Here is a 9,835-nt window from a genome sequence, read left to right as displayed (position 1 = left end):
CACGAAGCCTCCAGTGATGATCCATGGCCCAGAGCCTCCAGTGATGATCCATGGCCCGGATTCTCCAGTGATGACCCAAGGTCCGGAGTCTCCAGCAAGGGTCTACAGTCTTGAGCCTCCAACGACGGTCGGCGGTCCAGAGCCTTCAGTGACAATCTGCAGCCTAGAGCCTCCAGCGGGGATTCCCAGTCCAGAGCCTCCGGCGACGATCTACGGTCCCGAGTCTCCGGCGACGATCTACGGTCCCGAGTCTCCGGCGATGATCTACGGTCCGGAGTCCCCGGCGACGTTCTACATTCCAGAGCCTCCGGCGACGATCTACGGTCCAGAGCATCCGGCGGCGATCCACGGTCTGGTTCCTCCGGCGACGATCCACAGTCTGGTTCCTCCGGTGACGATCTACGGTCCGGTTCCTCCGGCAACAATCCACGGTCCGGAGTCTCCGGCAACGATCCACGGTCTGGTACCACGGAAGTGGAGGGATCAGTGAGCGGAGCGGGGTCTACATCCCGACCCGGAGCCGCCGCCGAGGCTAGATGCCCACCCGGACCCTTCCCCATGGAGTCTGGTTTTGCGGCTGGAGTCTGCACCTTTGAGGGGGGGTACTGTCACACCCTGACCTTTGAGAGCCTTTTTATTTCTCTATTTGGTTAGGTCAGGGTGTGATTTGGGTGGGCATTCTAGTTTTCCTATTTCTTTGTTTGGCCTGGTATGGTTCCCAATCAGAAGCAGCTGTCTATCGTTGTCTCTGATTGGGGATCATACTTAGGCAGCCTTTTCCCCCTTTAGTTTGTGGGATCTTGCAGAACTGTATGTTCGTTTTGTATTTTGTTGGTTTTTCGGTGTTCATTTTAAATAAAGTAAGATGTTCGCCTACCACGCTGCACCTTGGTCTAATTCATCCAACGAATGTAACAACTACTGTATCTACTGGGTACAGATGTAGGATCTTAATTTGAGCCAGTTTGTACACAGAAGGAAAATAATCCAACAGCAACAGGAAATGTGAATTATTATGTGGATTGCAATTAATGGACATTTTTGTAGAGGTTGATAGATTTTCGTAAGGAGAAATCAAGTCTGACATTTCAAAATGGAAATTACAAACTTCAGAAGCCTTTTTAAACCTCAATCAAATACACTACAAGTTTAATATGTCCTGCATTGCAGCAACGTTCTCCTGCAACAGGGTGATCAAATGAAGATACTACATCTGTATGAAATGCTCAAAAGCTTACAACACATATATTGCACAGAAAGAATCATAAGACATGTGCCTTTTCAATTTCTCGATCTGCCTTTTTTTAAGTTGCGTGCAACATCCAGTGGCCTGTATTCATGGATGCCAAGGGAAGCCAGGCTTCCCCAAAAACGTACAGAGAAAAAAATAAAAACTTTTCTCATGTTTATTTAGTTCATTCCACCGGAGAAAGCATCCAAGCGAGCAAAACACTACCCCTCTGTCTCTGTATGTGTAGCCTACAGTATCTACCTGATGCTGTCTGGTCAAAAAGAGTATGGCATTGTTTCTGCCCATGGTATTGAATGCAGGGGAAGCCAGTGAGCATTTAGCCTCACTTGATAATAAAAGTATAAAATAATAGCAAATTACCGTTGAGCTAAACTGAGTGTGCTAAACTGTGAATGGGCCTTGCGCACTAGGGAAATGTGTCAAGGGAACCCCGTTTGGATTTGGCTTCGCACCAATCTCAAAAGCAAAACGTAATTGATAGAAAAAACTTGAATGCATCTCGTTGTGTCATTGTCCTCCGGTGGCTAGCTACAGTAGCAAGCTACAATTGTCCCTTTCATAAATTAGCCATGGATGGAGATAGGGAATTGGACTTTCTAATTGTCTGTACTGGCCAATGATTATAAGGATGATTCTGATCCAACCATAAATTCATACATCATGCCCCTGGCCTGTGAGGATGGGAGGTTAATATGTAGCTAGATGTAGTAGACTAACTAGCTGGCTCATCGTTACCCATGAAAGGATATTAGCCAGGTAGCCTAGGACAACAAAAACTAAAAGAGTGTACAGTATGAGTCATAGACCGTTTCATCAACATGAAAGAGAGGAGGATGACATTGGCGTTTCTACGAGTAGGGTGAGTCATTATGTTTTTTCTACTTGCATGAATGCACACACACACACACACACACACACACACACACACACACACACACACACACACACACACACACACACACACACACACACACACACACACACACACACACACACACACACACACACACACAAATCAGAACCATTGACAGCCACATCATATTTATCTTACGTTGATTGGAATAGTTTTTGGTATCTTTTAGTTGTCGCTGTTACCATAGGGGATTTGATGATGTTGAAATGTTGAAGTTGAAATGGTCCTGGAATAATGGAGGTAGGTCCTGTTTTATTTGTGACTTGCGGTAACTCTCTGTGGTTCTAAATCAATAGTTGTTGAGTAGTCCAACAATGTTGGAAACATTAACTTGCTGGACCATGCTGTAGGTCACTGTTTGTTACATGCAATATGCTTTGTGGACTTCACTGGACAGAGGTTGCTCTCCGGTTTTGTCTTGGCCTTAGGCCTACATATCACAGTCGCAAGGCATATTAACTAACATGTTATAGAGCAAACAACGCAATTATCACAACACACAGCCTATAATATGGCTTTTTTTCGGGCTTCCCAAGTGATGTTACCCACACACCACTACTGGCAACATCGGCACTTTCTCAGTTCTGTTTGGAATTATTCAATTAACCAAACACCAAAGCTTAGTTTCCGTCAAGCAGAGCCGAGAAAATAAATTGGAATAGGCCCAAAAAAGTATAAACATTTGGAACTATCTGCATTTTTGTCCACATTTTGTTATTGACATAGTCTTGTTCTGTTCAATGGTCTCTACCTACATTACCAGTCAAAGGTTTGGACACACCTACAACATTCCAAGGTTTTTATTTCTAACTATTTTTCACATTGTAGAATAATAGTGAAGACATCAAAACTATGATTCCAAGAACACAGGATGAGATGTTACTATCCTTTGTGCAAGCACTTCCAAGAGTTAATGAACAGTGAGCGTGGTGAAATTTGGGGAGCGCATCGTCAGTAGTGTACCTTTGGTTCCTAGGGTGTTTCGGCCTTTCACACTATACACCCTCCCCAAAGGCGGCCAGCGACAGGGTGATCAATCCTACGCTTGCGTCCCATTCCCAATTAGTCATAAGAGTTGCCTTGTTGTTGATAGCCAACATCCCATGGGACTATGCATGGCAGGGGCGTCCTCCTCCCTGAGTCAAGCATTGTTGACCGCATACCTCCTGGCCCTCTCACTTCGGTGCCCAGCTGGGGTCTTTCCTCTTCATCCAAAGCCACTGACTACTGCCTTCTGCCGCCTCCGATACAGCTTTGATTGCCGAACGCTGGCTCTGGCCCTTAATTCCCAGGTCTCTAAGCAGTCTGGTTGTAGATGTTGCCACAAAACCTCTGCAGCCCACCTCCACTGGTCGGACTTCTGTGTTCCAGCCATGATGCCGTGCTTCGGCAGCTAGATCAGCATAGCGCAGATGTTTTCGCTCATAAGCCTCATCTACTGAGTCCTCCCAGGGTACTGTGAGCTCAATGATGAAGACCTTATTGAGCGAACGGGACCAGAGCACCATGTCAGGTTTTAGGGTGGTGGTTGCGATCTCCGGAGGAAACACAAGTTGCCGGCCAATGTCAGCTAGCATTTTCCAGTCGCGGGCCAAGCACAGCTGGTCTCGCTCTAATGGTGTAGAGCCGCTCTTCGGTGGTTTAGCCCCTTCGCGGACAAAGTTTGTCCGTAAGGAGTGTGATGCTGCTGTGGGTGGTAGGGAGTTGGTGGCAGCTCGCTTGTCCTCCAGGGCGGACGCAAGGTTTGTAAGGACTTGGTTGTGACGCCAAGTGTAGCGTCCTTGGGTGAGGCTTGTTTTACACCCTGTGAGAATGTGCCTGAGGTTGGCTGGCATGGAACAGAGGGCACAGTCCGGATCTTCACCATACCATTGGTGAAGATTAACTGGTGTTGGAAGGACGTCATATGTTGCTCTGATGGAAAAGCTCAACCGCCTCGCTTCCATGGCCCACAGATCCTTCCAGCTGATCTTCCTCTTCTCCACACTGTCCCATCGAGTCCACTGTCCCTGTTTGGCAAGGAGACTGCCTTGGCCCACCTTGCAGCCTCCTCCTGATGGCGTACTTCCTGCACTACCATCTTCCGCCGCTCAGGTGCAGTGGCCTTACTCCAAGCAGCACGGCTAGTTAGCCCAAGGCCTCCTCTCCCTTGCTGAACATGACCCACAATGTCAGCATGTCTGAGGGCTGCTGTTGCCTCCTGGACTGCTTTTCCTGGCCTCCATTTTCGCCCAGTTGCCAAGGTCGGCGCGTTGTTGCTCACCACTGGGTCTCGAGATTCATTCAGTGTCATCTGGAGCCTGGTTTTTGCACACTTGAATTCCTCTGTTAGACTGGTGAGGGGCAGCTTGAGGACACCTTCTCCATAGAGGCCTATGGTGGTAAGGCATCGTGGAACTCCGAGCCACTTCTTTAAGTAGCCTGTGACTCCTCTTTCCATCTTCTCCACTGTTGAGATTGGAACCTCATACAGTGCTAAGGGCCACAACACCCGGGGTAGGAGACCAAACTGCAGACACCAGGCCTTTAACTTTCCAGGTAGCTGGGTGTTGTCGATGGACTGTAGGCTACTACTGATGTATTTGCACAGCTGTTGCACCTGGTCTTTGTCCTTCAGGCTTGCATCATACCACCTTCCAAGGCTTTTTACCGGCTGCTCAGACATTGTGAATGTCAACGGAGAAGTGGTACATCCCGCCATTATACCTACATTCAGGCACTGCCATGAGGTGGTGAACACTGAGGTGGTGAAGCAGAACTGCAGATCCTGGAAGTACGACTTTACCAGGTTTGTCATGGTGTCCGGTATGTGGAAAAATCTGAAGGCAGACCACAGGAGTTCATGGGGCACGCCACACTTTGGGTATTACCTTCTTCTGCCAAGCTGTTCTCATAAGCCTCCAGAGGAACCTCAGGACGTCTGGTGCGTTCTTATACACTTTGTACGGGACTCCATTTGGCCCCGGGGCTGATGCTGTTCTTGCCCGTCGAACTGTGTTTTCCACCTCTTTCCATGTCGGAGGGCTGGTCTCAATATGATGTTCCGGGGGTTCAATGGGTGGGATATCTGATGGGATGGCCAGATGTTCATGTCGCTTTGAGTCAAAGTTTGTTGTTCTCAGGTGCTCCTCTAGGTCTTTCTTTGTTGTTTTTAGAGCTCCACTTTTTTCCTTTGTGAAGAGACTTTTAAGGAACTTGAAGGGATCTTTACAGAATCGAGTTCTAGTTTGCTCTTTCTTCCTTCTGCGTTTCCGTAGGTTCTCTGCTCTACGGAGGGATGCCAACCGGGTTTTGATGTCAGCCTGAAGTGCCTCTATGCCCTCCTTTTCCACTTCTGAGGCCTTCTTCCACTGTTTCTTAAGCTGCCGCCTTTCTTGAACGAGGCACTTGATTTCTTGTTGCCTCCTGGAAACTGGTGGGGTTGGAACCTTTCTCCCGCCTTTTGCCTCTTCCACTCCAAATCTTTCTGTCCCGTACTCATAGATGATGTCCCCCATCCTCTCCAACTTCTTCTCCACTGTGCCTCGAAGTTTCTCGAGGGTCAAGTTAAGGTCCGTATTCACTTCACCTCAGTTGTTACTTCGGTACTTGAGTTTACGTCCTCCATGACAGTGGTACTGATGCACTGCAAACTATGGTTTACGTCCAGTTGCTGTGCTTCATTCGACTGATTTGATCGCTTTCGCAGAAAGTAATCAATGCGAGTTCTCTGTCTCTCTTTACCCAAACACCCCTTCTTCCCCTGGTGGATCCTCAACCCATGGTGTGATGTAACTTTCCTCCAACCACAGACACATACCTGCATCTGTTTGTGGCCCACTGTTGCAGCAGAACTTGTGACAGTTGCTGTGGTGTTCTCTTGTGCTGTGCTCTCATTACTCGTAGTCGTTTCCAGTCCAGTCGTTACCATGTTGTCAGCCGATGAGTCATCTTCCGCCCCCGCTCTCGCAGACTCTAGGGGTATTCTCGTATGTTGACTTTCTGTAGCTAAAGTGGGTGTTTCCAACATACTGCGAAGCATGGGAAACTACAGAAATGGGAAGCTACCCCATGACTGTCCCAGTGGGGTCTATTCCCTCCGGTCAGCCGTCTCTCCGTGCCGCCACAAGGACTTTCCCCTGTTGTCAGCTGATCTTTCTCAGCAGTCACTGGACAAGTCCAGATATTCAGATTCCAAGAACACAGGATTAGATGTTACTATCCTTTGTGCAAGCACTTCCAATAGTTAATGAACAGTGAGCGTGATGAAATTGCACATATGAAATAATGTAGTAACCGAAAAAGTAATAAACAAATCAAAATATATTTTCTATTTGAGATTCTTCAAAGTAGCCACCATTTTCCTTCATGACAGCTTTGCACACTCTTGACATTCTCTCAACCAGCTTCATGAGGTAGTCACCTGAAATGCAATTCAAAATACAGGTGTGGAATTTCTTTCCTTCTTAACGCGTTTGAGCCAATCAGTTGTGTTGTGACAAGGTAGGGGTGGTATACAGAAGATAGCCCTATTTGGTAAAATACCAAGTTCATATTATGACAGTCCATCATTACTTTAAGACACGAAGGTCAGTCAATCAAGTGCAGTTGCAAAAACCATCAAGCGCAATGATGAAACTGGCTCTCATGAGGACCGCTACAGGAAAGGAAGACCCAGAGTTACCTCTGCTGCAGAGGATACGTTTTTGAGAGTTACCAGCCTCAGAAATTGCAGCCCAAATAAATGCTTCACAGAGTTCATGTAACAGACACATCTCAACATCAACTGTTCAGAGGAGACTGCGTGAATCAGGTCTTCATGGTCAAATTGCTGCAAGGAAACCACTACTAAAGGACACCAATAATAAGAAGAGACTTGCTTGGGCCAAGAACCACGATTAATGGACATTAGACCGGTAGAAATCTGTTCTTTGGTCTGATGAGTCCAAATTGGAAATTTCTGGTTCCAATCACTGTGTCTTTGTGAGACACATAGCAGGTGAACGGATAATCTATGCATGTGTGGTTCCCAGCATGAAGCATGGAGCAGGAGGTGTGGGGGTGCTTGGCTGGTGACACTGTCTGTGATTTATTTAGAATTCAAGGCCCACTTAACCAGCATGGCTACCACAGCATTCTGCAGCAATACGCATCTAGTTTGCTCTTAGTGGGATCTTTTGTTGTTCAACAGGACAATGACCCAACACACCTCCAGGCTGTGTAAGGGCTATTTGACTAAGAAGGAGAGTGATAGAGTGCTGCAGCAGTAGACCTGGCCTCCACAATAACCCAACCTCAACCCAGTTGTAAGGTCCTGGGTGTCGTGAGGGTGAAATCAGGCGCAGGAAAGCAGAGTTCAATAAAGTGCTTTTTTTAATGTACACACGGTGAACTACGGTCACCCCACTTACGGGTGCTCAAACCAAATGCCCCAGACACAGGGAAACGAAAACAGTCTAGCACTAAGTACACAAACATGTACATCTAATGCAAACACCAGGGTTACAATAATCAATCCCGCACAAAGAACCAGGCGGGCCGGCTGACTAATAAAGCCTCACTAATTATAACCAACTCAAAACAGGTGTACTCAATAAACACATAAGGAGTGGGAGAAAAGAATCAGTGGCAGCTTACAGTGCCTTGCGAAAGTATTCGGCCCCCTTGAACTTTGCCACCTTTTGCCACATTTCAGGCTTCAAACATAAAGAAAATTATTCAGCCCCCTTAAGTTAATACTTTGTAGCGCCACCTTTTGCTGCGATTACAGCTGTAAGTCGCTTGGGGTATGTCTCTATCAGTTTTGCACATCGAGAGACTGAATTTTTTTCCCATTCCTCCTTGCAAAACAGCTCGAGCTCAGTGAGGTTGGATGGAGAGCATTTGTGAACAGCAGTTTTCAGTTCTTTCCACAGATTCTCGATTGGATTCAGGTCTGGACTTTGACTTGGCCATTCTAACACCGGGATATGTTTATTTTTGAACCATTCCATTGTAGATTTTGCTTTATGTTTTGGATCATTGTCTTGTTGGAAGACAAATCTCCGTCCCAGTCTCAGGTCTTTTGCAGACTCCATCAGGTTTTCTTCCAGAATGGTCCTGTATTTGGCTCCATCCATCTTCCCATCAATTTTAACCATCTTCCCTGTCCCTGCTGAAGAAAAGCAGGCCCAAACCATGATGCTGCCACCACCATGTTTGACAGTGGGGATGGTGTGTTCAGGGTGATGAGCTGTGTTGCTTTTACGCCAAACATAACGTTTTGCATTGTTGCCAAAAAGTTCCATTTTGGTTTCATCTGACCAGAGCACCTTCTTCCACATGTTTGGTGTGTCTCCCAGGTGGCTTGTGGCAAACTTTAAACGACACTTTTTATGGATATCTTTAAGAAATGGCTTTCTTCTTGCCACTCTTCCATAAAGGCCAGATTTGTGCAATATACATTGTTGTCCTATGGACAGAGTCTCCCACCTCAGCTGTAGATCTCTGCAGTTCATCCAGAGTGATCATGGGCCTCTTGGCTGCATCTCTGATCAGTCTTCTCCTTGTATGAGCTGAAAGTTTAGAGGGACGGCCAGGTCTTGGTAGATTTGCAGTGGTCTGATACTCCTTCCATTTCAATATTATCGCTTGCACAATGCTCCTTGGGATGTTTAAAGCTTGGGAAATCTTTTTGTATCCAAACCCGGCTTTAAACTTCTTCACAACAGTATCTCGGACCTGCCTGGTGTGTTCCTTGTTCTTCATGATGCTCTCTGCGCTTTTAACGGACCTCTGAGACTATCACAGTGCAGGTGCATTTATACGGAGACTTGATTACACACAGGTGGATTGTATTTATCATCATTAGTCATTTAGGTCAACATTGGATCATTCAGAGATCCTCACTGAACTTCTGGAGAGAGTTTGCTGCACTGAAAGTAAAGGGGCTGAATAATTTTGCACGCCCAATTTTTCAGTTTTTGATTTGTTAAAAAAGTTTGAAATATCCAATAAATGTCGTTCCACTTCATGATTGTGTCCCACTTGTTGTTGATTCTTCACAAAAAAAATACAGTTTTATATCTTTATGTTTGAAGCCTGAAATGTGGCAAAAGGTCGCAAAGTTCAAGGGGGCCGAATACTTTCGCAAGGCACTGTAGTAGGTCGGCGACGACGACCGCCGAGCATCACCCGAATGGGAAGGGGAGCCACCTTCGGTCGGAGTCATGACACCAGTTGAGATAGTTCGGGATGAGTTGGCCCGCAGAGTGAAGGAAAAGCATCCAACAAGTGTTCAGCATATTTGCGAACCCATTCAAGACCTTTGGAAAAGCATTCCAGATGAAGCTGGTTGAGAGAATGCCAAGAGTGTGCAAAGCTGTCATCAAGGCAAAGGTGGCTACTTTGAACATTCTAAAGAATAAAATATACTTTGATTTGTTTAAACACTTTTTTGGTTACTACATGATTCCATATGTGCTATTTCATAATTTTGTGTAGAAAATGTAGAAAATAGTCACAAAAAAAGCAAAACATTGAATGAGTAGGTGTGTCCAAACTTTTGACTGGTACTCTATATAATACTCTAAGTTCCAAATTCATGTTAAGTTCTAAATGGCCTTTATTGTTTATGCCCTTAATGCTGATTGGCTGAAAGCTGTGGTATATCAGACCTTACACCAGGGGTATGACAAAACATTTATTTTTAC

Source organism: Oncorhynchus tshawytscha, linkage group LG22, assembly GCF_018296145.1.
Source record: "Oncorhynchus tshawytscha isolate Ot180627B linkage group LG22, Otsh_v2.0, whole genome shotgun sequence".
Taxonomy (NCBI): domain Eukaryota; kingdom Metazoa; phylum Chordata; class Actinopteri; order Salmoniformes; family Salmonidae; genus Oncorhynchus; species Oncorhynchus tshawytscha.
The sequence above is the reverse complement of the archived record's forward strand: the minus strand, read 5'-3'. Positions refer to the sequence as shown.